This window comes from Sus scrofa, chromosome 3, assembly GCF_000003025.6.
Source record: "Sus scrofa isolate TJ Tabasco breed Duroc chromosome 3, Sscrofa11.1, whole genome shotgun sequence".
In the NCBI taxonomy this organism is placed as follows: domain Eukaryota; kingdom Metazoa; phylum Chordata; class Mammalia; order Artiodactyla; family Suidae; genus Sus; species Sus scrofa.
The window spans coordinates 52,670,161-52,695,946 of record NC_010445.4 but is presented as its reverse complement, the minus strand read 5'-3'; the positions used below and the strand labels follow the sequence as shown (position 1 = coordinate 52,695,946).

The 25,786-nt window shown below is 42.8% G+C and overlaps 1 long non-coding RNA gene across 1 annotated transcript in view; it reads left to right on the top strand.

Moving 5' to 3' along the window:
* Positions 1-25,786, top strand: part of LOC102161008 — a 32,743-nt gene that overhangs the window by 4,015 nt on the left and 2,942 nt on the right. Inside the window, exon 2 of the long non-coding RNA XR_002342984.1 lies at positions 11,275-11,354. This is a non-coding gene — a long non-coding RNA (uncharacterized LOC102161008). The remainder of the gene's footprint in view (positions 1-11,274; positions 11,355-25,786) is intronic.

The window sequence follows — 25,786 nt, the reverse complement described above, 5'->3', positions numbered from 1 at the left end:
ACAGCTCCTATTTGACCCCTAGCCTGGGAATCTCTATATGCCACGGATACGGCCCTAAAAAGACCAAAAAAAAAAAAAGGAATGTCCCTTCCAAAGATTGCCACCTTCTCTTGTCTGCCAGCCTGTGTTAGGATATGGATCCTTCCCTTCTGACTTCAATGTAAAGTAACTTTCCTGCCTAAGCTACTGTGTAGAAGTAAGGTAGCCGGGACTGCCAAAGCTCCTCTCCCCGCATAGAGGTGAAAATTTCTGTTTAACAACAGCACCCATGAGTGCTATTTTCTTTCTTTGTCAAGGATCAGTGAATTGCACTGTAAAAAAATATCAAGACCCTTAAGTAAGGGAAGCAGAAAGCAGCAAGGACTCCCTGGGCCACCTCTCTCCAGTCTAAACTGGGTGCTTCTGAGAATGACATGGCAGAAGATGATTCCTTCCCCACCACCCCTACTCCCAGAGCTTCCTCAGCATCTGCCCCTCCCTCCTCCACTAGGCTTGCCCAGAAAGGAGGACTTATTTCAGCTAAGATATCAAACACCCCAATCTGGTCAGTCTCTCCACATTGGCATAAATTCAGCACTTGCCAAATCCTCAGTGGCATCTCACCTTGCAACCATGCCCGCCCAGCCTCTCACAGCTGCACCTTCCAGCTGTGGAAAGAGAAGCAGAAAAAGAGTTCCAGGGCTCTGCTTCTGGCAGGCCACTGACTCAAAGTGAAACCTGGGGCCAGTCTCTTGGGCTGAGGTACTAAAATAGGAATAAGAAGGGAACCCGGTCTTTCCTACATGTAGCATGTGAAGGTCACAGAAGAATACAGATTCCAAGTAGAAACACCTGGAAAAGTGTAGAGTGCTTTGTGCACCTAGGAATCATTTTATACTCATGTTGGCTGTAGAGTTCCCTATGTGGCTTGGTGGCAATAAACCTGACTAGTACCCATGAGGACGCAGTTCCACCTCTGGCCCCACTCAGTGGGTTAAGGATCCAGCATTGCTGTGGCTGTGGAATAAGATGGCAGCTACAACTCCTATTTGACTCTAGCCTGGGAACTTCCACATGCCACAGGTGTGGGCCTAAAAAGAGGATAGGCTAGGATAGGCTAGGATAGGATAGGATAGGCTAGAATAGAATAGAATAGAATAGAATAGAGTAGAGTAGAATAGAATAGAGTAGAATAGAGTAGAGTAGAATAGAAAAGAAAAGAAATGTTGGCTGCAAGTATTCCAACAAATGCCCAGGAAAGACTTAAAATATAGGTAAGCCCAATAGGGGTTTTTTTTTTTGTTTGTTTGTTTGTTTTTTCTGGCCATGCCCTGGATGTATGGAAATTCCCAGGTCAGGGATCCATCCTGCACCACAGCAGCATCCTGAGCTACTGCAGTGACAATGCCAGATCCTTAACCCCCTGAGCCACCAGGGAACTCCAGGCCTTTCACTTTTTACTTTTTGTTTCTATGTTAAAATTTTGCATCGAGCATATGCCACTTTTGGATAAGCAAAACAAGTAAAGATAGATGTTTTTATCTTTTAAAAAAATGAAGGAGAAAAAAATTAGACCAAAGATGCACTAGGCAGTGAGGATTTGAAATAATACTAAAACATGATCCATTTCCTTGAGGGATTTACACATTAGCCAGGCACATTTAAAGAGCACTTCCTGACCTTCCAAAATAATTAACTCGTTTTTCCAAATCACTTTGTAAATTTTATTTTTAAGTGATTACATGAGACATTCCTGCCACTATTTTTTAAGCTTCTGTAGCTTTTGAAGTCTCCAGATATGCTTCACCTCACTTTTTCCTTTGTTCATTCAGGAAATATTTATGATACACCCAATAGCCAAGTACAATCAAGGTACTGTACTGGGTGCTATTGTGGAATCAAGGGATTTCTTCTTCTAAACTTGAGGAGTCTTGATGGGAAACACAGATTTGTACAAAGAATAATAATGCAAGGAGTTCCTGTCGTGGCTCAGCGGAAACAAATCTGACTAGCATCCATGAGGACGCAGGTTTGATCCCTGGCCTCAGTCAGTGGGTTAAGGATCAATCAGTGGGTTAAGCCATGAGCTGTGGTGTAGGTCTCAGATGCGGCTCAGATCCTGCATTGCTGTGGCTGTGGTGTAGGCTGGAGGCTACAGCTCCCTTTTGACCCCTAGCCTGGGAACCAACATATGCCAAGGGTGTGGCCTTAAAAAAAAAAAAAAAGAATGCAAGACAGAAAATGACGATAAGTACCCAAGGAGATGAACAGATGAACGATTCCAGAGAAGCAAAGAGGATGGCAAGGCTTTGTGAAAGGGGGTGCTGGCCCCGGGTGTGAGGGAGCGGTGGGATTTGCAAAAGTAAACATCACTATCCAAATTTAGAAAGGAATTGAGAAATGCAGAGTACTTACAGCAAGCGCTGAGCTCACAGGCTGTTGTGTTTATTTCCAATGACTAAACTCACCCTCCTGTACACACCCTCTCCTCTGTGTTGTTAATTGAAGTAGGAGCATGTGGACTCAGTGCCCTGGTGGTCTACACTCCCCTCCCCACAGGAGTGAGGCCCAGCCAGGGGTGGGCCTTAGGAGCTGGGGCTGAGGCCTGGGGTGCTTGTTCAGGATTACCACCGCACACCCTATAAAAGCAGTGCTTGGATAGACCTTTCTGTAACTGGAAACCTCCCAGCAATATCTGATCTCTGAACCGAGTCAAAAGTCATGTGTGTGTGAAACCCACACTCCACCTGCACTAGGAGGCCACTCAAATTCACTGGGGCCCTGACACCAGCAGTGCCAGTGGTGTGGGCGGCCACCTCTGCCATGCATCAGGGAACCAGACCCTTGAGCAAATGCCACTCTGTGAAACAGCAGCTTTAACAATTTCCTCCTAAACCCCTATTTCAACATTCTAGAATGTCCCTCGATAAAGTTGCTCGTTTTCTCCTTTTTTATTTTGTTCTCACCACGGTTTAAGGAGAGCCTGTGTGAAAGGTCACCCCTTGCTCTTCTGATAACCAGGAGGAGCCAAGTCATGTGGCTGGTGCCTTGCATTGAGTAAAACATTCTAGCAAATGTTTTAGGAACCACTGAGACTGTCAACACAAGTGCTCACAGTTAACCTGGATGGTTCTCTTCCATCCTGTTCTGTAGACATTTATTAAGCTGTGGACCTGTCCCATCACAGGGGACACAAAAATGATTGCCCTGGTCCTTAACCTCTAGGCATCCTCAGTCTGCTGGAGGAGGCGTGGCAAATCTGATTAATAGCTGCCCTTATTTGGGGTCTCCTCTGGGCCACACGTGCTCTGCCAGTATGGTTTTAGTCGTACTCTGCAATCCTGCAAAGTAGGTTTGGCTAGATTCTTTCCAGAGATGAAGAAGCAGAGGGCTCGGGGAGCACAGGGAAGGTGAGCGGAGCACAGGAGTGCTGAGTAGAGGCTGGGGTGGGATGCATCCCTTAGGTGAGCTGAAAGGGCCCCCAAGGCCCACAGTGAGGAGCAAAGAACAGCGCACAGAGGCTGGAGGTTCTCATAACACAGACAGGACTGTCCTAGGAGGTGGACAGGTGGGCAAGCAGCCCTGAGACCAGGGACGTCTACAGGGACAGAGCCTGAAGAAGAAGGACCCCGCTCATGACCAGGAAACACACAAGGGCCCTACTTCCAGAGTGGAGATGCCTTGAGCTCTGTCTTTTTTTTTTTTTTTAATTGAAGTATAGTTGACATACAATGCTGTGTTAATTTCAGCTCTACGCAGAGTGACTCCATTATATACATATATATCCTATTTCATATTCTTTTCCATTATGGTTTATCACAGGATATTGAATAGTGTTCCCTCTGCTATGTAGGAGGACCTTGTTGTCTATCAATCCTACATATACTAGTTCACACCTGCTAACTCCACACTCCCATCCACCCCTCCCCCACCCCTCCCCCTGTTCTCCATGTCTGTGAGTCTGTCTCTGTTTCATAGATAAGTTCATTTGCGTCCCATTTTAGATTCCACATGTAAGCAATGTCATATGGTATTTTTGTCTTTCTCTGTCTGACTTACTTCACTTAGTGCGAGAATCTCCAGGTCTGTCCCTGCTGCTGCAAACGGCATTATTTCATTCTTTTTTATGGCTAAGTAGTAGCTCTGTCTTGTTTCGTCTAAGAATGTTCTTCCCTTTGGTTGCCCCCCACCTCAGTCAGCCATCCCGAATGTTCAGGAGGACGGCGGGGGCAGGGGGGGCAAGGGACACAGAAGAGAGAACAGTGGTCCCCCAGGAGGGACTTGGCAGAATCTCGTCCCACCACACAGGGCACAGTGTCTGTGCATAAGCCAGGGTCTCCATTACAAGGGAGTGGGCCCATGGGCTGGTCAGACGTGCACTGCTCCAAAGGTTTAGTTACCTTTTCCCGGGATCCCAAAAGCCCTCCCTGCTGGTAGTGATTGACATTGATCTGTGACATTGGGCAAGACACACTTCCTGTAGAATCTTGCTGACTCACTTGTACAATGGTCAGCATTGGACTCCATGACTGATTTCCCAGGTCCCTCCCTGTTTTCAACATCCATGAGCCTCAGTCAGCATTTTGAGAAGCAAATGATTTCTCCCACCCCTTTACCCCTGTTTGAGGAGCTCTGTTTATTGCAGTAATCCAACTTTACACATGGAGAGAAATATCCTAAATCCTAAGCATCTCGTTCCACATGGGGGAGTGGGGAGGGTGTCCTTGACTCTAGTGTGTTGCCACAACATGGGAATGTGAGTTTTTTTAAAGCAGCGGTGTCAGACGATGCCAGTTTTAATCTAGGTCCAGTCACCTCTTGGCCACAGAGCTTTAGATTCTTGCCCAAACCCAAGTTTCTACATCTGTCAGTTGCAGGAAAGCGTCTTACCACATAGAGTTGTTGTGGATCATATAAGATAACAGGCATAGGAGAGTTTGTGGAAAGAGGAGAAACAAGACAAGCGTATGTTAGGAATAGAATTTCCAGCATCAAATTCATGATGCCCAAGATTGGGCTGGCAGGTAAATCACTAGGGGAAATGTGTTATGGGTGAAGATGGATACTCATGGATCAGGAAGCTTGCTGACAAAATGAGAAAATGTGATTTCATTCCAACTGCGTCGAGAGGGAGCCACTGGGAGCCACTGCCTAGTGCCATGGGCAGGTTCTTCTTTCTGTAACAGTATCTCCTGCTACAGCAAACCTGGCCCTGGGGTCAGAGAGTTCAAGTTCACAGTGCTTCTCAGCTTGCTCACCTTGGGATCACCTGGCCACCCCAACCATGACATTTAAGGACGAGGAAACAGACCAGGGAAGGTGAGGCGACTTATCCAAGGTCCCAGGAGTGGGTGCCAACTCAAGGGACCTAGGAAAAGGAGCTCCATCAAAGAGCAAGGGGACAATCAGCAGCTGAGCCTGCGTCTGGGGCAGGGGGCAGAGGGCAGGCTCATCTTATTCTAAAGGCTTCTTCAGTATCCCTCCAGGAAAGGATTCTGACCTCAAAGATAAGTGTTAAAAGAGGCAACCTCCTCAGGTGTGAGAACCAGACTAGAACCAACAGGACACAGATTTCTCCCTCAAGCTGTACCAAACTTGGTTCCACGATGAAAATGTAAATTTAACCCTTACCTACCTCTGAACAGTATCAGAAGATGAGTAGATTCCTCATGTCATGGTGAGGTACCTTTGCATTCTCTGGGGCTTCCCGGGCGCAGGATGTGCGTAGGGGCCACTAACAATTGCTTTGCTCTTGTCATCCCCATTAAAACAGTGGAAATTATTATTGTGTTACATATTTACTCAGGGCCCTCCTTGTGTCTCGTGCGGTGCTGTTGTCTATATAACCTCCAGTCTGCACAGTGACTCAGTAACACGATGGCCCTGTAAACTGATGCTTAGAAAAGTTAGGTAATTTGCCTGAGGTCACACAGCTGGTGAGAGGCAGAGCCCAGGTTTAAATCCAGTTAGGCTTGGTTTCAAAATGTTCCTCCCAGCCAGGCATGCTGCCCTAGGCCACAGTGACAGCAAAGAAGCAAAGGCGAGAGGCAAGACTCTGGATGGTCCTGGTACTAAAATCATTAACCCAATCAGATGTTTCAATTTAAGTCCCCAATGAAAATCATCATTTCCTGGATTGGGAGTTGGGGATTAGCAGATACAAACTCTTACGAGTAGGATGGATAAACAACAAGGCCCTACTGTACAGCACAGGGAACTATATTCAATATCCTGTAGTAAACCATAACGGAAAAGAATATGGAAGAGAATATATATATGTATGTTTGTGTGTGTATATATATGTATATGTATATAATGAGCATTCTGAAGACATTTTGAAAGTATTTCTAATTTTCTTTTTTTTTCCAGTTAAAAAAAAACTATCAAGGTAAAATTTACGTAGAGCAAAATGCATGTCTTAGGTATAAATTCAATGATCTTTTTTTTTTTGTCTTTTTAGGGCCACACCCACAGCATATGGAGGTTCCCAGGCTAGGGGTCGAATCAGAGCTATAGCTACCGGCCTACACCACAGCCATAGCAACACAGGATCCAAGCCACATCTATGACCTACACCACAGCTCATGGCAACACCGGATCCTTAACCCACTGAGCAGGGCCAGGGATTGAACCCACATCCTCAAAGGTACTAGTTGGGTTTGTTACAGCGGAGCCACAACAGGAAGTCCTAAATTCAGTGATTCTGATCAAAATAGATATACTTGTATAATCATCATTCCAGTCAAAATATAGAACATTTGTGTTACCCTAGAAAGTTCCTGCCTACCCTTCTCAGTCAATCCCCACTACCCTCCCACCACCAGCAGGCAACCATTGTCCTGATTTTTCTATCCATAGATTAAAATTTAAATGACCAGAATCATATCATCTGTATTATTTTGTCTGACTTCTTTTGTGCTGCACAGTGCTTTTGAGATTAGTTCATGTGGTTGCATGTATTAGCAGTTCATTTCTTTGTATTTCTGAGTATTCCTTTGTATGGATGATTTGCTTTTCATTATTCTTTCTGTTGATGGACATTTAGGTTGTTTTCAGTTTGGGGCTACTGTGAATGATATTGCTATGAGCATGGTTGTTTTCCCCCTATATATTTTTTTTTTTTCGGCCACACCCCCAGCATACAGAAGTTCCCAGGCCAGGGATCAAACCCATGCCACAGAAGTGACCTGAGCCACTGCAGTGACAATGCTGAATCTTTAACCCTCTGAATCACATGGCAATTCCTCCCCTAATATCATTTTAAAATCTGTTTTTTAGATTCTTCTTTTTCTCTCTTTCCCCTCCCCCTACTGGCATATGAAAGTTCTCTGGCCAGGGATTGAATCCTAGCCCCTGAGACCTACACCACAGCAGCAGCAACACCGGGATACTTTAACCCACTGCGCCAGGGCAGGGATCCAACCCAGGCCAACACAGGACTGGAGCCACTGCAGTCAGGTTCTTAACCTGCTACACTACAGCGGGAACTCCTCTCTCCTTTGTCTACTTTCTGAGAGTTCAGATGACATCCTGCCATGGGCACCAAAAAAAGACCTGGAGCTGAAGCCCCTTCCCTGTTAATTACACCCACGAAAGCCTTTATGTGCTGACCTATCTGTATAAAATAAGAAGCATCAATAATTTATATATGCTGTATTATGAGTTTTGATGAATTTGGATAAAATTATTTGCAAGAAATGGAGTTCCCATTGTGGCTCAGTGGTAATGAACCAAACTGGTATCCACGAGGCCTTGCTCAGTGGGTTAAGGATCAGGCATTGCCATGAGCTGTGGTGTAGGTCAAAGACTTGGCTTGGATCCCGCGTTGCTGTGGCTATGGTGTAGGCCGGCAGCTACAGCTGTGATTCAGCCTGGGCACTTCCTCATGCCCATGTGTGCAGCCCTGAAAAGAAAAATATATATATTTGAAAGGAGTTTTGGAAATAATTACAGTTTGCAACCCAAGGAAGTTTTTAGCTGCTCATTCCCCTACCCCATTTAACTGGTCTGCTTCTTCCTGAGCAGTGTTATGGTAATAGTTTCTCTGTCCTCCCTACAGAAGATGTCCCATCTGTGAACCCATGCTGTTAAAGGATGAAGGAGGTTAAAAAAAAAAAAAAAAAAGATGGAAATTACATTCCTCTTTTTTGGTCTTCCATTTGCAACAAGAGTCAGTGAAGGAAGAAACTGGGAGTTCCTGTTTGGCTCAGTGATAACACATCTGACTAGGATCCATGAGGGCGAGGGTTCTATTCCTGGCCTCGCTCAGTGGGTTAAGGATCTGGTGTTGCCATGAGCCATGGTGTAGATTGCAGACAAGGCTTGGATCCCGTGTGGCTGTGGCTGTGGTGTAGGCCAGCAGCTGCAGTTCTGATTTGAGCCCTAGCCTGGGAACCTCCATATACCATGGGTGTGGCCCTAAAAATAATAATAATAATAATAAAAGAAGAAACTAGCAGGTAACAAGAAAACATCCAACCCAGACTGAGTACGCTTTCTATACAAACTTCAGTCTTTCTTCTCCATCCCAACTCAGCCCCCATGGGCTCTATAGATGCTGTAGCCATCCACCTTCCTGATGTGACCATCATCCCACCCCTCCATCACTCACATCCAGAGCGACTTTTCCTGCCACTTTGAAGGAGAGTCATGTTTACAGACCTCTCTCATTACCAGAAACTCTGATCCCTCTAGAGGGATATCCAGTTAAAGATGGTAGATTGAGTCTTGTTTGGCCTCCACACCCTCCAGAACTTTCACTAGAATAGTAGACATGAAAGTCAAAAGAGAAGGAAACCCACAGGGATACAGATCAAGAGAGGAAATGCCAGCCACAGAATTTTGGAGCCTGGAAATTGTATGTGCTTGTGCTAACAGACATAGCACCCTTGAGAAAGCTGAAAACTAACCTGACAGAGGAAGAAACTCAGAGGCTGAGTTTTGCAGGAGGAGGAAGGACTCGAGAAAAAAAGTGGGAAAACAAGTGAGACTGAAAAACAGGGATATATGGTTAAAGGTCATAAGAACCAGTTATTATTTGTAGCAACCTGGGTAGAACTAGAAGCTCTTATACTCAGTGAAGTAAGTCAGAAAGAGAAAGATAAATACCATATGATATCACTTATATATGGAATCTAATAATAGGGCACAAATGAACCTTTCCACAGAAAAGAAAATCATGGAGAACAGACTTGTGGTTGCCAAGGGGGAGGGGGAGGGAGTGGGATGGACTGGGAATCAGGGTTAATAGATGTAAACTATTGCCTTTGGAGTGGATAAGCAATGAGATCCTGCTATATAGCACTGGGAACTATAACTGGTCACTTATAATGGAGCATGATAATGTGATAAAAAAGAATGCATGCATGCATGTGTAACTGGGTCATCTTGCTGTACAGTAAAAAAAAAAAATGACAGAACACTGTAAACCAGCTGTAATAGAAAAAATAAAAATCATTATTAAAAAAAAGAACCAGTTATACTTGAATTTGCCCATCTGCCCTAAGCAACCAGACCAGTCCCAGGCCAGGGGGGGTCAAGACCAGAGGTTCACCCTTTGGAGAGAAGGAATTTGAGAGAGTCTGCCCAAAGGATGGCAGGAAGTTGGAGAGTGGTGTCCCCATCCTGAAAAGAGGGGACCAAGGGAAAGTCAACATTTTGAAGATGAACATCCCTTAACCCTTCTCCAGTTTGACTCCAAAGACACAGACAGTCATGCCTGTGTCTCCCAGGAGGAGAAAGGGGATTTCTCATCCTCACAGGAATAACGCACCTGAGAGAAAACACCTGCTAATTACATTTGGGGATTTCCCAGTGGAACAGCTCACCCAGTGAAGCAGTGGAAGTCCACCCACTTTTTCACCTGCTCACAAAATGTCCACTCTTAATTGTAAATGGATCACCAGGCCACGAACAAGGGTAAAAGCCAAAGGAACTTGGGGTGGGGTGAGGGAGAAATAGACACAGAACAGGAAAAAAAAAATGAGATTTTTAAAGAGATAAGATATTGCATCCAAGAGACAAGAACAAGGCATTTAAAGAAATTTTCAACAGAGGGGCATTTAGGAATTAATGATGAGAGAGCAGATATGTAGAATTCAATTAAAGGGTTAGAAAATAAAGTTAGGAAATATCCTAGGCATAGAACAGAGAGAGAAAGGGAAGAAAAAGTTGGGAAAGGATTTTTTAAATATTGGTGAATAAGTCCAGATAGTCCAGTATCTGTGGGGGATTTCAAGAATAAACCAGCGTAAGTTCCCACTGTGGCACAGTGGGTTAAGGACCCAGCATTGCTGCAGCTGTGGCATGGATTGCAGCTGTGGCTTGGAGTCCAGCCCTGGCCCTTCCAAAAAAAATTCTTTTAAATTTATTTATTTATTTATTTATTTGCTTTTTAAGGCCTCATATGCAGCATATGGAGGTTCCCAGGGTAGGGGTCTAACGGAAGCTACAGCTGCCAGCTTATGCCAGAGTCACAGCAATGTCAGATCTGAGCTGCATCTACAACCTACACCACAGCTCACAGCAACACCGGATCCTTAATCCACTGAGCAAGGCCAGGGATCAAACCTGCAACCTCACGGTTACCAGTCAGATTTGTTTCTGCTGTGCCATGATGGGAACTCCCTAAATAAATTTTTTTTAAAAAAGAATGAATGCACAGAGGAAATCAAGAACAAGGAAATAAACAATCACACACAACAATGTCCTGGTCTGGAAAGATGTGCATTTGTAGGTGGAGAGGGTTCACTGAGTGCCTGGAGCAAAGGAGGGACAGCAACGCACAGGCCACTTGAAATTTCAGGATGAAAAAGGAAGAAAGAAAAAAAAAAAAAAGGACAAAATCAAAGCCTTAGGGAAAGAGTGGAGAAGTTCCCATCATGGCTCAGTGGAAGCAAATCTGACCAGTATACATGAGGATCCGGGTTCAATCCCTGACCTCGCCATGAGCTCTGGTGTAGGTCGCAGATGAGGCTCGGATTTGGCATTGCTGTGGCTGTGGTGTAGGCTGGCAGCTACAGCTCTGATTAGACCCCTAGCCTGGGAACCTCCATATGCCATGGGTGTGGCCATAAAAAGACAAAAAAAAAAAATGTTGGAAAAGAGTGGAAATCAGTGTAGATCACACTCCTTCTAAGTGACATTCAAAACTAGAAGACAATGATATACACCTTCAGGATTCTAGGGGAAATGATTTCAAAGCCAAAATTCTGCCAAACATCAGCAGAGAGTGAGGGAAGAAGGAAATTTCTGAAACTTAACCTCACATGTCACCTCGCATGTTTTTTCCTAAAGGAAGACTGTGCTCTACCCAAATCAGAGAGTGACTCAAGAAGAGGCAAAGCTGGGATCCAGGAAGAGGAACTCTGCCCCAGGTGAGAGGGATAGACAACCTCGCCCTGACCGTCGGGGCTGCCCTCTGGCCACGGTGGAGCTGCAGCCTGGCGCACTGCAGTGCACCCTGAGACAGGACCAAGGGTGGCAGAAGGGCTGGCCCCAATGGGGAAAAAATGAAATAGGTAATGACCCACTCTATTCAAGCATATTGAGGGACAGTTTACATTTTGGGAGATTTATAAGAATTGAGCTACATTCATGATTGGCATAGTAAAATCTATAGTACTGTCCTTTTTCGCATGAGAAAGAAATGCATAGGTTGCCAGCGAATCAACTAAATGTTATATTTAGCTGGGAAGATAACATCTCCCTAATGTCTGGATTTATCAAAACAAATTCCAGATGGCAGGCAAGCCATAGAGAGGGGCCATCTGCTAAGTTCCAGGAGGGCTCATTTTTTTAAAGGTGAAAAGTAGTAAATGTCAAAACTTCTAATGGGGAAAATACATTGATCTGTTGCTACTATTGGAGGAGCCATCCTGGGCCGCACATTCTATATATGCTAATTTAAATGTCGTGTTTTGCTCTTACAGATAACTGAATGATTAACTACTTTTTTAAAAACTAGTGAATATAGTAAGGTCTCAATTTATATTTGCTAGACATATATTGTATGGTGACAGCTGTAGCCATTAGTAAAACCGTTTAACAGACTACAATTACACAAATTATTTGAGAATAGAAAACTGTAAAAACCAGCACAATTCGTTTTCAAAATGATTTAAGATGTTGCTGCCATTTTTGATTTCACTCAGCCGTGGTGGTATTTTTAGTGCATTTTCTGTTTGACAGGATGTTTCTTGCACATAATTTCTGCTCCCACCCCCCTTTCCTACTGCTCCCTCTGAAACAAATCATTACACTCCTGTTAACTCACCACCCCCACCCCTGAGCCCCACTTGCACACAACTGCCTGCTTAATCTTCTTTAAACATTGCTCTGTGTACATAACTCCCCAGCTCAAAAAACAGTCAATACCCCCCAGTGTCCAGAAGATAATGTGCCGGCTTCTACTCACTGACACCCCCACTTGCCCACTCTGCCCCCCAGTATGAACCCCTCCCCTCTCCCCAGGCTGGAGCTCCCCAAGAACTGGGTGGAGTTCTGTCTCCAACCTCAGGGCATTTGGCAGGGACCCTGATTCCATCTGCCGGGCCCGTCAGCCTTCTCCCCACCAAGTGTGGATGTTACTCCCCGTTCTGTGAATGGAATCCAACGTGCTGAATCCGCATGAAGGCAAGGATGCCTCCAGTACAGAGGCTTCTGTGTCCAAGTCAGCTTCCAGGGATGAAGCCATTATCCCAGATCTGATGTGATGGAGACTGTTGGTCACCCTCAGTGGTACTCTCAGTCATGGCCTCCCAAAGATGTCTACGTCCCAATTCCTGGAACCCGTGAATACGTTACGGCCAAAGAGACATTGCAGGTGTGATTAAGTTAAGAATCTTAGGAAGAGTAGATCCTGGGATATCCCAGGTGGACCGAATGTAATCACACATGTCTTTCTAAGAGGGAGTCAGGCGGGTCAGAGTCAGGGAAGGTGATGGGATGGCAAAGGCAGAGGTCAGAGAGAAACAGAAACTTTGAAGATGCTAAACTGTTGGCTTTGGTGATGAAGGGACCATGAACCAAAGAACGGAGGCAGCCTCTAGAAGCCGGAGAAGGCAAGGAACCGGTTCTCCTCTAGGACTTCTAGAAGGAACCAGTCCTGCCTACACCTCATAGGACTGAATTGGACTTCTGACTTCCAGAACTGTAAGATAATAATCCCGGTAATTTGTTTTGGCTTCAATTAGGAAACTAATACAACCCCTGCAGGCTTTCCTGGTTCCAGCGGTAATAATCCTGGCCTGTGCTCATCTCTCTGCAGGCCTTTAGTGAGGTCCCAGCAGGCTCAAACCTGCTTGGTCCAAGATTTTAACCGCTCATCACAGGTGGCTACGTATATATATATATATATATATATTTCTTTTATCTGTCTTTTTAGGGCTGAATATGGAGGTTCCCAGGCTAGGGGTCAAATTGGAACCAGCCTCTACCATAGCCACAGCAATGCTAGATCCAAGTCATGTCTTCGACCTATGCCACAGCTCATGGCAACACCAGATATTCAACCCACTGAGTGAGGCCAGGGATCAAACCTGAGTCCTCATGGATACTAATCAGATTTGTTTCCGCTGAGCCACGACAGGAACCGCCTTATATTTAAATTTAACTTAATTACAAGAAAATAAAACATTGAGTCCCTTTGTTATACGAGCCACATTTTAAAGTGTATAACGGCTGCATGTGGCTAGTGGTTACTGGAAAGTAAAGATACAGAAGAATTCCATCACCAGGGCAAGTTCTAGGGGACAGTGCTAGTTATAACTGTACGCTGTACACCTCTAGTTTTTACGTCGGTGAACCCTTTAATCAATCTAGTTTTACCTTTCCCCAGTGGGCTATGGATAAATGGTAAAAGTCTCGTGTGGGACCTTCCAGGCTGGGCAAACGGGGCTTAGAAGTGGCTGAGTGGGCACACATGGGTGAGTACATGTCCCTGAATGCTGGAAAGCCCACCCCCTCCACCTGCCTACCCCCACTGTTGCAGGGGCGGTATCTTGAACAGAGCGAGGATGTCCCTTCCGAGCATCCCTCAATGCTGTGGCTTGACCAGAGTCCTGCCACCTGACCCCAGGGAGCACATCTGGTTTTTCAAATTGATTAGGAAGTCTGTTCTCCTGGTTAGATGGTAGATACCTTCTTCACTCTTCTAATAAGCTCAGAAGTATTATTGTATTTTTTAATGATTTTTATTTTTTCCATTATAGCTGGTTTACTGTGTTCTGTCAATTTTCTACTGTACAGCAGTGACCCAGTCTCACACACACACACACACACACACACACACACCTGTGCACACACACACACATACATTCTTTTTCTCATTATCCTCCATCATGCTCCATAGATATAATTCCCAGTGCTACACAGCAGGGTCTCATTCCTTATCCATTCCAAATCAATAGTTTGCATCTATTAACCCCAGATTCCCAGTCCATCCCACTGCCTCCCCCTCCCTTAGCAACCACAAGTCTGTTCTCCAAATCCATGTGTTTCTTTTCTGTAGAAAGTTTCATTTGTGCCATATATTAGATTCCAGATGAGTGATATCATACGGTGTTTGTCTTTCTTTTTCTGACTTACTTCACTTATTATGAGAGTCTATAGTTCCATCCATGTTGCTGTGAATGGCATTATTGTGTTCTTTTTCATGGCTGAGTAGTATTCCATGGTGTATATATATATACCACATCTTCCTAACCCATGTATTCATTGATGGACATTTAGGTTGTTCCCATGTCTTGCCTATTGTGAATAGTGCTGCAGTGAACATGTGAGTGCATGTGTCTTTTTCAAGGGAAGTTTTTCTCCTTTGTTCCTTTCTTTTTTTGGTTGGATGATTTCCATTTATTTTATGCTCGTGTGCTTTTCTTTTTAGTTTTTGTAATGTAATATGTGGATTTGATTTGTGGTTCCCGTTTTTTTAAGTATGTTAGCCCCTTCCTATGTCCACTTGCCTGATAGTCATATAGGTTCAAACACATTATTAAAAAAAAAAAAGTCTAGATTTTCTTACTTTCCTTCCCCACATTCTATGATTTCAAAGTCCTTTTTTTTTTTTTTTTAAACATCTTCATGTTTGCTTTTTGCTGTTCCTTGTGTTTATCATCACCTTTACAGTAGGGTTTTTGGTTTTTTTTTCCCCTCTTTTAGATCTGTATACTGGCTTATTTAAGTTATAACTTTCCAATTGTGATTTCCTCCATCCTATTTCTTCTTATTTCTTTTTTGTTTAGAGAAGATTTTTCAGTATTTCTTCTAGAATGGATTTAGTATTGCTGTACTCTTTTAGCTTTTGCTTCTTGGAGAAATTCTTTATTTCTCATATTTCAAATGATATTCTTGTTGAGTAGAATATTCTAGGCTGCAAATTTTTCCTTTTAGAATTTTGAATATACCTTTCACTCCCTTCTGGCCTGTAGTGTTTCTGGAGAGAAAGCACCTGATAGCCTTATGGGGGTTCCCTTATAATTAACATTGTGTGTTTCTCTTGCTGCCTTTAAAGATAAAGAGTCCTCTCTTTAAGTTTTGCCATTTTTATTATAATATGTCTTGGTGTGGGTCTGTTTGGGTTCAACTCGTTTGGGGCCCTCTGTGCTTCCCATATCTTGTTTTCTTTAGATTTGGAAAGTTTTCAGTCATAATTTCTTCAAATATATTTTCAATCCCCTTTTCTTTTTCTTCTCCTTCTGGAATTCCTATTATGTGCAGACTGGCTCACTGTATGTTATCCCATAGATCTCTTATACTGCTTTCATGTTTTTTCATTTGGTTTTCTGTTTGCTGTCCTGATTGGGTGATTTCCTTTATTCTATCTTCCATGTCACTAATTTGTTCCTCTGCATTATTCATTCTGCTCTTTGGTGCCTTTAGCTTAGTTTGCATCTCTGCAAATGAATTTTATAATTTTTCTTGGTTCCTTCTTGTATTTTCTCATTCCTTTCTAAAGGAATCAGCATTATTGTTTAGATCCACTTTTAATTCCTTCATATCCACCCTTAATTCCTTCAGTATTTTCATTATCTCCCTTTTGAACTCAGTGTCTGTCATACTGCAGTGGTCTGCTTCATTGTTTGCTGCTTCAGGTGAATTCTCCTATTCTTTTAACTGGAAATGGTGCCTGAGCTTCTTCATTTTGCTTATATTTTTCTTTTTCTGTGAGTTTAGGGAAACCAAACTGTAGTCTATGCAAGAACACCCCTTCGTATTTTGTGGGGCATTACTATTTATTTTTGCTGTGGGAGTTTGGATATTTGCTGTCTCTTTCTTTGGTGTGAGCAGACTATTATCCCCAGGGTGCTGAGTGTATTTTCAGGGATAAGGAGGCAATGGGTACGGCCAGTAGTCAGTGCCTGGTTGCTGGGCTCTTGACAGTAGGAAGGACCTTCAGGAAGATGGTGCAGGCTACTCCTAGTTGCAGGGCCCTGGGAAGTGGTAATGAGCCTCAGGCAGATTTAGGCAGTGCCCAGAGCATTTGGCAGTGGCAGGGTGTGTGAGTTCCCAGGGGATTGAGAGCAACAACAGGTGGTGTTTGGTCACAATGCCCTCCTCTGTCATGCCCTCTGAGACGACTGGGGCTACAAGTGGTGCCTATTCGTGGACCCCTAGTGGTGGCAGGCCACACTCACCTCTGAAGTCAGAGATAACTGTGGTGGTTTGCCCCCACCACCTGTAGTCCACACAAGAAGCACCCCATCCTACTTAGCCCATGCAGGAGGGAAGTTCCAGCCAGGAGTCAAATCAGAGCTGCAGCTGGGGCCTATGCCACAGCCACGGAACTACTGGATCTAAGTTGCCATCTGAGACCTACTCTGCAGCTTATGGCAACGCCAGATCCTTAACCCACTGAGCAAGGCCAGGGATTGAACCCACATCTTCCCAGACACTATGTTGGGTTCTTAACCCACTGAAATACAATGGGCACTCTTCTTTCCTTTTCTAATTTGCTCAGAAAGAGATGTTGAAATTTAACCAAAATATAGTTTCACATTTGAGATGATAATATTGTTTTCTTCTTTATTTTTAAATTTATTTTATTTTTAAACTTTTTAACACAGTTTCTAAAGATTACTTTCCATATACAGTTACTACAAAATATTGGCAGAATTCCCTCATGGCTCAGCATGTTAAGGATTGATCTGGCATTGTCACTGCTGTGGCTCTGGTTACAGCTACAGCGTGGGTTCAATGCCTGGCCCCAGGAACTTCCGCAGGCCAAGGGTGCAGCCAAATAAAACCCCAAAAAAACAAAAAACAAAGTAAAAAAAAATAAAAATAATCTTAGAGTTCCTCATTGTGGCTAAGTGGTTAATAAACCTGACTAGTATCCATGAGGACATAGGTTTGATCCCTGGCCTTGCTCAGTGGGTTAAGGGTCTGGCATTGCCAGGAGCTGTGGTATAGGTCATAGACACGGCTCAGATCCTGCGTTGCTGGGGCTGTGGTGTAGGCCAGCAGCTACAGCTCTGGTTTGACCCTGAGTCTGGCAACCTCCATATGCCAAGAGGGCAGCCTTAAAAAGACAAAAGGCAAAAATAGTAATAATAATAATCTTAAAGCTAGCTATATTCCTTATGCTGTAAAATGCATCGAGTCTGTCTTATATCCAATCATTTGTACCTCCTTATATTGTTTTTCTTCTAAAATTATAAATGTTAAAATAACAGCTTTCTTAATATTGAGCTAACCTTATATTTCTGGAATAAAACCTATTTGGCCAATCACATTAGAATTAACCTTTCAGGAGTTCCCGTCGTGGCGCAGTGGTTAATGAATCCGACTAGGAACCATAAGGTTGCGGGTTCGGTCCCTGCCCTTGCTCAGTGGGTTAACGATCCGGCGTTGCCGTGAGCTGTGGTGTAGGTTGCAGACGCGGCTCGGATCCCGCGTTGCTGTGGCTCTGGCGTAGGCCGGTGGCTACAGCTCCGATTCAACCCCTAGCCTGGGAACCTCCATATGCCACGGGATCGGCCCAAGAAATAGCAACAACAACAACAACAACAACAACAACAAAAAGACAAAAGACAAAAAAAAGAATTAACCTTTCAATACACTGATAAATTTCTTTGAGTTTTGTCCTGTCAGGTTTACGTCAGCCTTGTAGAATGATTTGGGGAACTCTCCATCTTTTTCTAGACTCTAGAACCTTTACATGTCCTAAAAGTCTGGGAGAATGTTGCTGTAATTGTCGGACATGAATAGCTTTTTTTTTTTTTCCGTCTTTTTGCCTTTTCTAGGGCCGCTCCCGCGGCATATGGAGGTTCCCAGGCTAGGGGTCTAATTTAGACCTGTAGCCGCCGGCCTACACCAGAGCCACAGCAATGCTAGATCTGAGCCTCGTCTGCAATCTACACCACAGCTCATGGCAATGCCCGATCCCCAAGGCCAAGGATTGAACCCGCAACCCCATGGTTCCCAGTCGGATTCATTAACCCCTGAGCCACGACGGGAACTCCTCAAATAGCTTTTTAAAGGTAAAGCTCTTACCAGTTTAACTTTTATAGTGAATGGTCTATTCTGTTTTCCTACCTCTTTAAAATCACTGATTCTCATGTTCATTGTACTGTTATTCCCAGTAGCCAAAATGTGGAAATAGCTCAAGCATCCATCAACAAGTGAATGGATAAACAAAACGTATGGTCTATACATACAATGGGATATTGTTCACCGTAAAAAGGAACAAATTTGTGATACATCCTGTGACATGGATGAGCTATACTGGGTCAGATAAGCCAGTTACAGAAAGACATATTGTATGATTCTACTTACATGAAATATCTAGAGGAGTTCCCGTTGTAGTTCAGGGGGTTAAGAACCTGAATAACATCCAGAAGGACGAAGGTTTGATCCCTGGCCTCAGTCAGTGGGTTAAGGGTCCAATGTTGCTGTGAGCCGTGGTGTAGGTCGCAGACGCAGCTCAGATCCCACATTGCTGTGGCTGTGGTGTAGGCTGGCAGCTGCAACTCCAATTTGACCCCTAGCCTGGGAACTTACATATGCCGCAGGCATGGCCCTAAAAAGAAAAGGGGGGGGGAAGTGCCTGGAGTAGGCAAATTCATGGAGACAGAGAGTAGAGTAGAGGTTACCAGGGGCTAGGAGAAGAGGGGGGGTGAGGGGTATTATTCTTGTGGTTATAGGATTTCTCTGGGGGTAATGGGGAGGATTTGGAGGTAGAGCAGCAGTGGTTACACAGCAGTGTGAATGTAATTAACACACTGACTTTTACTGAAAATGGTTAAAATGACATTTCATGTCATATATATCATAAAAAAAAATTTTAACCCACATAAAGTGCTTTTTGTTTAAAAAAGTTATTTTGGGGAGTTCCCACCGTGGCTTAGTGAAAACGAATCTGACTAGAAACTATGAGGAGACAGGTTTGACCCCTGGCCTCGCTCAGTGGGTTAAGGATCCAGTGTTGCCATGAGCTGTGGTGTAGGTTGCAGATGCAGCTTGGATCCTGTGTTGCTGTGGCTGTGGTGTAGACCAGCAGCTGCAGCTCGGATTCGACCCCTAGCCTGGTAACCTCCATATGCCATGAGTGTGGCCCCAAAAAGAAAAAAAAAAAAGCTAATATACGCATACATACAGACACATAGACATATATATTACAAAAAAATGGAAAAAGAGAGGAAGAAAGAATGTGTGTCAAGGTCATACACTCTATTAGACATTGAACATGTAGAGGGAAAAAATTTATTTTTGGTAATTTATATTCTCCTAGAATATCTTCCATTTCCTCTAGATGTTTAAATGTATTGGTATGAATTTATACTTTTGTCTGTTTCCTTAATTTCATTTGCTTATGTGTCTTTCTTTTTTGTTGTTCAGGCTCGCCAAGAGCTTTATTACATTGATTTTTTTTACCCCCCAGGAAATAGCTTTTGGTTTTCTTGCTGAAAATATGCTTTTTTTTTCTTTTCAATTAACTTTTCCTATTATCTTTATAAATTTCTTTTTTAGAAGTTGTTTCATTGTCTTTTAGTCCCCTCACTGTCATTTATTTCAAAATAACTCACAATTTTAGTTAAAATTTCTTTTTTTTACCCTAGGTTATATATTTTAAAAGATTTACAAGCCAGATGGATTTCTTTTTTTTTTTTCCTACCTTTTTGTTGTTGCTCATTTCTAATTTTATTGCCTTGTGGCCAGAGAATGTATCCTGATTATATGATTTTATTTTTTTCTTTTGTTTTGTTTTGTTCTTTTTAAGGCTGCACCCTTGGCATATGGAGGTTCTCAGGCTAGAGATTGACTCGGCTGCAGCTGCTGGCCTACACCACAGTTACAGCATTGTGGGATCTGAGCCACATCTGCGACCTACCCCACAGCTCACAGCAGTGCCAGATCCTTAACACACTGAGCAAGGCCTGAGATCGAACCTGTGTCCTCATGGATACTAGGTGGTTTTCACTAACTACTGAGCCATGATGGGAACTCCCACAGTGGGATTCTTAACTCACTGAGCCACAGGGGGATCTCCCGTTTAAGATTTTTTTTTTTTCATAATACTTTATTAAAACAGAATAAAGGCTGGAGTTGTCCTATCTGGAACCTAGCACAGTATTTAGCAACGTAAATGTCATTTAATAGTTGTGAAATGAATAAACAAACAAAAAAGCAACTCAACGCACTATGTGCTAAGTAATACCCCGTAAGATTTTTGATAGTCATTTTTTGGTGTATTTACATACATGTTGAAGCTATGCTGTTCAAAGGGCCACAGTTCATGACAATGTGTTTCATGACGGATAGTGGCTTTTACATTATGAAATATCTTTTCTCATTCTATCTAGTATTTTAGTCTCAAATCTGATTTTGTCTGACATTAATATTGCCTAACTTACCTCTTTAAATTATATTTAATCTCCATTAATTTTAATTTATCGGGATGTAAAAAATAAAATAATTTTTAAGATGTATAACAAAATTAACTTCTTGCCTCACCCCTTGTACTCTAATATTCTCTCCCTAGAGACAACCACTTACTACCATTTTCACTGTTTCCTCTGATAATTGCTTCCACATTTCTAAGGAATAACCTTCTAGCTGCTACCTCTTGATTTTTCAGACTTTATCCATTTCCTGTTGTAGAACATTATTATTTAGCTCCTTTATTCGACTCCACCACATTCCCCACCTCCTCCCAAAATTATCTTTTTTTTTTTTTTTTTCCTTGATCTGAGTCACCGTTGCAACCTAAGCTGCAGCTGTGGCAACACCAGATCCTTAATCCACTGTGCCCAGCCAGGGATCAAACCCAGGTCCCATTTCTCCCAAGACACCACTGATCCTATTATGCCTCCCCAAAATAGTTATTTGTGGTTAGGTCAATATTAAATATTTATTACTATTTTTATGAAAATAGGGTTCACAGCCAAGTTCTTTTTTTTTTTTTTTTTTTTTTGGTCTTTTTAGGGCCGTACCTGTGGCATATGGAGGTTCTCAGACTAGAGGTTGAATTGGAGCTACAGCTGCTGACCTATACCACAGCCACAGCACCAGCCAAGGTCTTTAGTGTATTTTGATTATATGTCCTTTTAGGGATAACTTTTGATTTTCCTTGGAGTTCATTCATTTCCCCCGTTGCTTGGTTGTTTAAGTATCTATCATGATTTCATCCTCAGTTTTCCAGCAGAAGTTTAACTTCCAGTCTGCATCACACAGTCTTTCCTCTGCCCTCTTTTGACATGGGTTAGTCTCAAGGCCTGCACATTGCTGGCCTCTTCAGACCCTCTGTGTCCTCACCCCAGGCATTCCCATCATCAGACTCCCAGATGTTATTCCCTGAGCCCATGGTGAACTCTATCCAAAGTTTCCTTGGACCGGATACACGAGGTGGCCTGCACTAAAAGACTCTTACATTGGCTAGATAGTTTGGGGCTGATGTTCAGTGGGAGATCTTTGCCCCTGGGCTGCTGAAGGCATCACTGGTTTCCAGTCGTGCTGCTGAGACATAATGCCAGTCTCATTCCCGCTCCTTCATCTGTGGCCTGTTTCTTTCCTGGAAACATTCAGGATCTTTGTCCAGAATGCTGTGAAAGTTCACAGGGAGTTGCTCTGGCCTGGACCTCTTTTCATCCACAGAGCTGAGCACGAGGGAGTGCTGTCCATCTAGAAACTCATGCCTTTTATTTCTGGAATTTCTCTTTAGTTGATGACTCAATATTTTCTTTTTGTTCTTTTTCTCTCTAGAATGCCACAATTTCTCAGGATAATGAGCCTGCTAGACAGATGGCACTGATTCTCTGTTATTTCTATCCAGTCCATTTTCACTCTCTTGGGCTCTTCATTTCTTGCTTTTGGGGAGACTTTCTCTAATTTAACTTTTTATCACTTCATTGAATTTGTCATATGTGCTATTGTTTTTAATTGCCAAGGCAACTTTTGAATATTCCTTAGTTTGTGGTCTGGTCTGTTTTCTTCAAAGAAACAATGATCTCTGAATCCTTCTCTGAAATTATTACTTTGTTTGACTTTAAGTTGCTTGTATATTTGCATTGTTTCTGCTCCCCAAATTTTATTTTTGTCTTATGTTGAGTTTTTATTTTCCTGCTTTTATTTGTTTTAATTTATTTTATTATTTTTTAATGGCCGCACCTGCAGCATATGGAGGTTCCTGGCCAGGGATTGAATCTGAGCTGCAGCTACGACCTACACTACAGCTGTGGCAACAATGGATCCACAACCTGCTGTACCACTGGGGTAACTCCATTTTCTACTTCTATGTGGAAGCTTTCTTCAAATATCCGGTGGTCCTTAGATCGTCTTTCAAGGTCAGAAAGGAGTCATTTAAAAGTTTACTGGAAACTGAGTGGGTGTGTCTTGTTTCCTGGTGGGTCCACTCTAAGTACATGTCGCTGGCCAGTGTAGCTAGAAGACCCCAATCACCAATATTTGAAGGTCTTTTCATTAAGTTAGTCAGATTCCTGAGCTATGTCTCCAGTGCCTGAGGGTAGATGTGCAAACCACCATTCTTGGAGCGAAATGGAGGAGAGAGACAAGGTATTTTACATTTATTACCATGTGGCATTTTCTTTGACACTGCTGTGTACAGTATGGTCCCTCATTCCTCACCTAAGCTTTGAGTCCAGGGTCACTAGCTTATCCTCTCTCTAGTTTCTGTGGAGGTGAGAAGGATAATTGGAGATCAGTTGCATCATATGGGAGTTTCCCTTGTGGCTCAGAGGTTTGAGAACCTGACTCAACTTATCCATGAGGATGCAGGTTCAATCCCTGGCCTCACTCAGTGGGTTAAGGATCTGGCATTGCCATGACCTGTGGTGTAGGTCACAGACAACAGCTTGAATCTGGCATTGCTGTGGCGTGGTGTAGGCTAGTGGCTGCAGCTCCAATTCGACCCCTAGCCTGGGAACTTCCATATGCCACAGGTACGGCCCTAAAAAAAAACAAAAAAAAAAAATGCATCACATATGGACTTCAATCAATAAATCCCATCTTTAGCCTCACATATTCACTGATGTCCATACTCAGAGTGTTGCTTCCTACTCATGAGCTTTTCTGGTGGTTTGTGCCCAAAACTGCCTATTTCTTTGTTCCCCACTGCCAAATAGATGTCAGAATTTCTTTTTTTTTTTTCTCAATCACTTGCCTATTGGGTATCTAACTGTTTTCCTTTCCCCAAGATGTCATGCATCTCTTGGTCCTTATGGGTCAATTCCTATATGAGAACATTCCCCTTACTGTATCTTTAGTGAGTTTGGGAATGGGTATAGGGGTACATTCAATCCATACTTAACTAAGTCTTCCCTGTTTATTTTCATTAGTATTAGCTTGTTCTCTCTTTGCTTATTCCTGTATCCTCAGACTTTAAACCTGTCACTCTGTTTCAGGTGTCTTTTACAGTAACAAGCACTGACATTTATTGTCTCTATTTTGCTAGGTACTTTACATGTATCATACTGTACATGTGTGATCATATTTATCTGGAAGTTCCCAGGCTAGAGGTCTAATCAGAACTGCAGCTGCTGGCCTACACCGCAGCCACAGCCACATGGGATCTGAGCCACGTCTGTGACCTACACTGCAGCTCTTGGCATTGCCAGACCCTTAACCCAACTGAGCAAGGCCAGGGATGGAACCCAAGTCCTCGTGGATACTAGTTGGGTTCGTTACTGCTGAGCCACAACAGGAACTCCCCTACATACTATTCTTATGCTTATTTTATGTGCATCTAATAAACAGTCATGTACCCAAGACGGAACCCCAGAGTGTGTATCACTGTCCTAGTCACTGTAGGAATGGCACCTGGATTTTTTTTAAATCCATCCATCTTTGTCCTTTAATAGGGATATTTCAACCCATCACATTAACTGAGATAAATTGTGTGAGTGTATTCTTACTATCTGTGGTGAGTTATATCATTACTAGTAAATATTCTCTCTCTTTTCCATCTGAGAGATGGTTATACTTCAGTACCCCTCTGATGTGGGATTTAGGTATGTCTTTGTTTTAGGTAAATGAATGTAGGTTGCGTCTCTCTCCTTTCCTCTCTGCCATGAACACAGGTATGTCTCGGGTAAGATTGTTTCTTCATTGTAGGTCCCAGAGTAAGAAAACATAGGAAGAGACCCACAACCTGAAGTAGATCCATAGCCAATTCATGGCCATAATGCAATGTGAGCTGGAAATAAATATTTTCTGTCATAAGCTACTGAACTTTTTGAATTGTTTGATACATCATCTCAGGCAATTTCTATAAAAACTTTTCTTCTGCTGAAGTAAACTCTTGGATATTATCTTTCCAAGAGGTCCTATGGGATGTAAACTTTTGAAACCTGTGAATGTCTAAAAATGTCTTTATTTTTTACTTCCCATTTGAATGTTCATTTGGCTGGTTTATAAAAATTGAAATTTGAAGTAATTTTCACTTTGAATTTGAAGTTATTTTTTCCTCTTTTTTCCCCCCTTTCATCTCTGTTTTCTCTCTCTCTCTCTCTTTTTTTTTTTTTTTGCTTTTTAGGTCCACACTCTCAGTGTACGGAGGTTCCCAGGCTAGGGGTCCAATCAGAGCTACAGCTGTTGGCCTATACCACAGCCACAGCAACGATGGATCCTTAACCCACTGAGTGAGGCCAGAGATCAAACCCGCAACCTCATGGTTACTAGATGGATTCTTTTCCTCTGCACCATGATGGACACGCCATCTCTGTTTCTATTAGTGCCAACCTGAGTATCATTCCTTTTTAGATAACCTGTTTTAGTCTTCTAGAAATTTTAGGAATTTCTCTTTATACTTGGAGCTTTAAAAATTTAAGATCACATTTCTGAATTTTTTCCCCACTTTTTTCTTGCTCAACACTATGAGTGGACTTTAAACTGAAAATTCATGTTTTCCATCAGTTATGGGAAATTTTCTTCAATATATTTGAATATTTCTTCCCTTCTTTCCTCTCTCTTATTTTAGAATTCCTGTAGGAAAAATGTTCAATTCTCTCTTCCATGTTTCGTATTTTCAATTTTATAGTTGGTAATTATCATTACTTTACCGTTTATCACTATATGGAGGGAGAATTTCTTGGGTTGATCACATACTTGCAGCTGAATCCATACTTTGATTTAGCCTATTTATTTAAGTTTTATTTCATAAATCATTAATAGATATTGGAGCCAGGATTCAAATCCAGAGCCTGTGCTGTTAATTACTGTACTACCAGTAAATGTTATAAAGACTTTTTTCTTTAGCCCAATTAGAGTCTTTGTCTCTAATAAAGACATTTTAACCCACCTACATTTATTGGAATAATTGGTATGTATGAATGTACTTTTACTATCTTGACTTAAG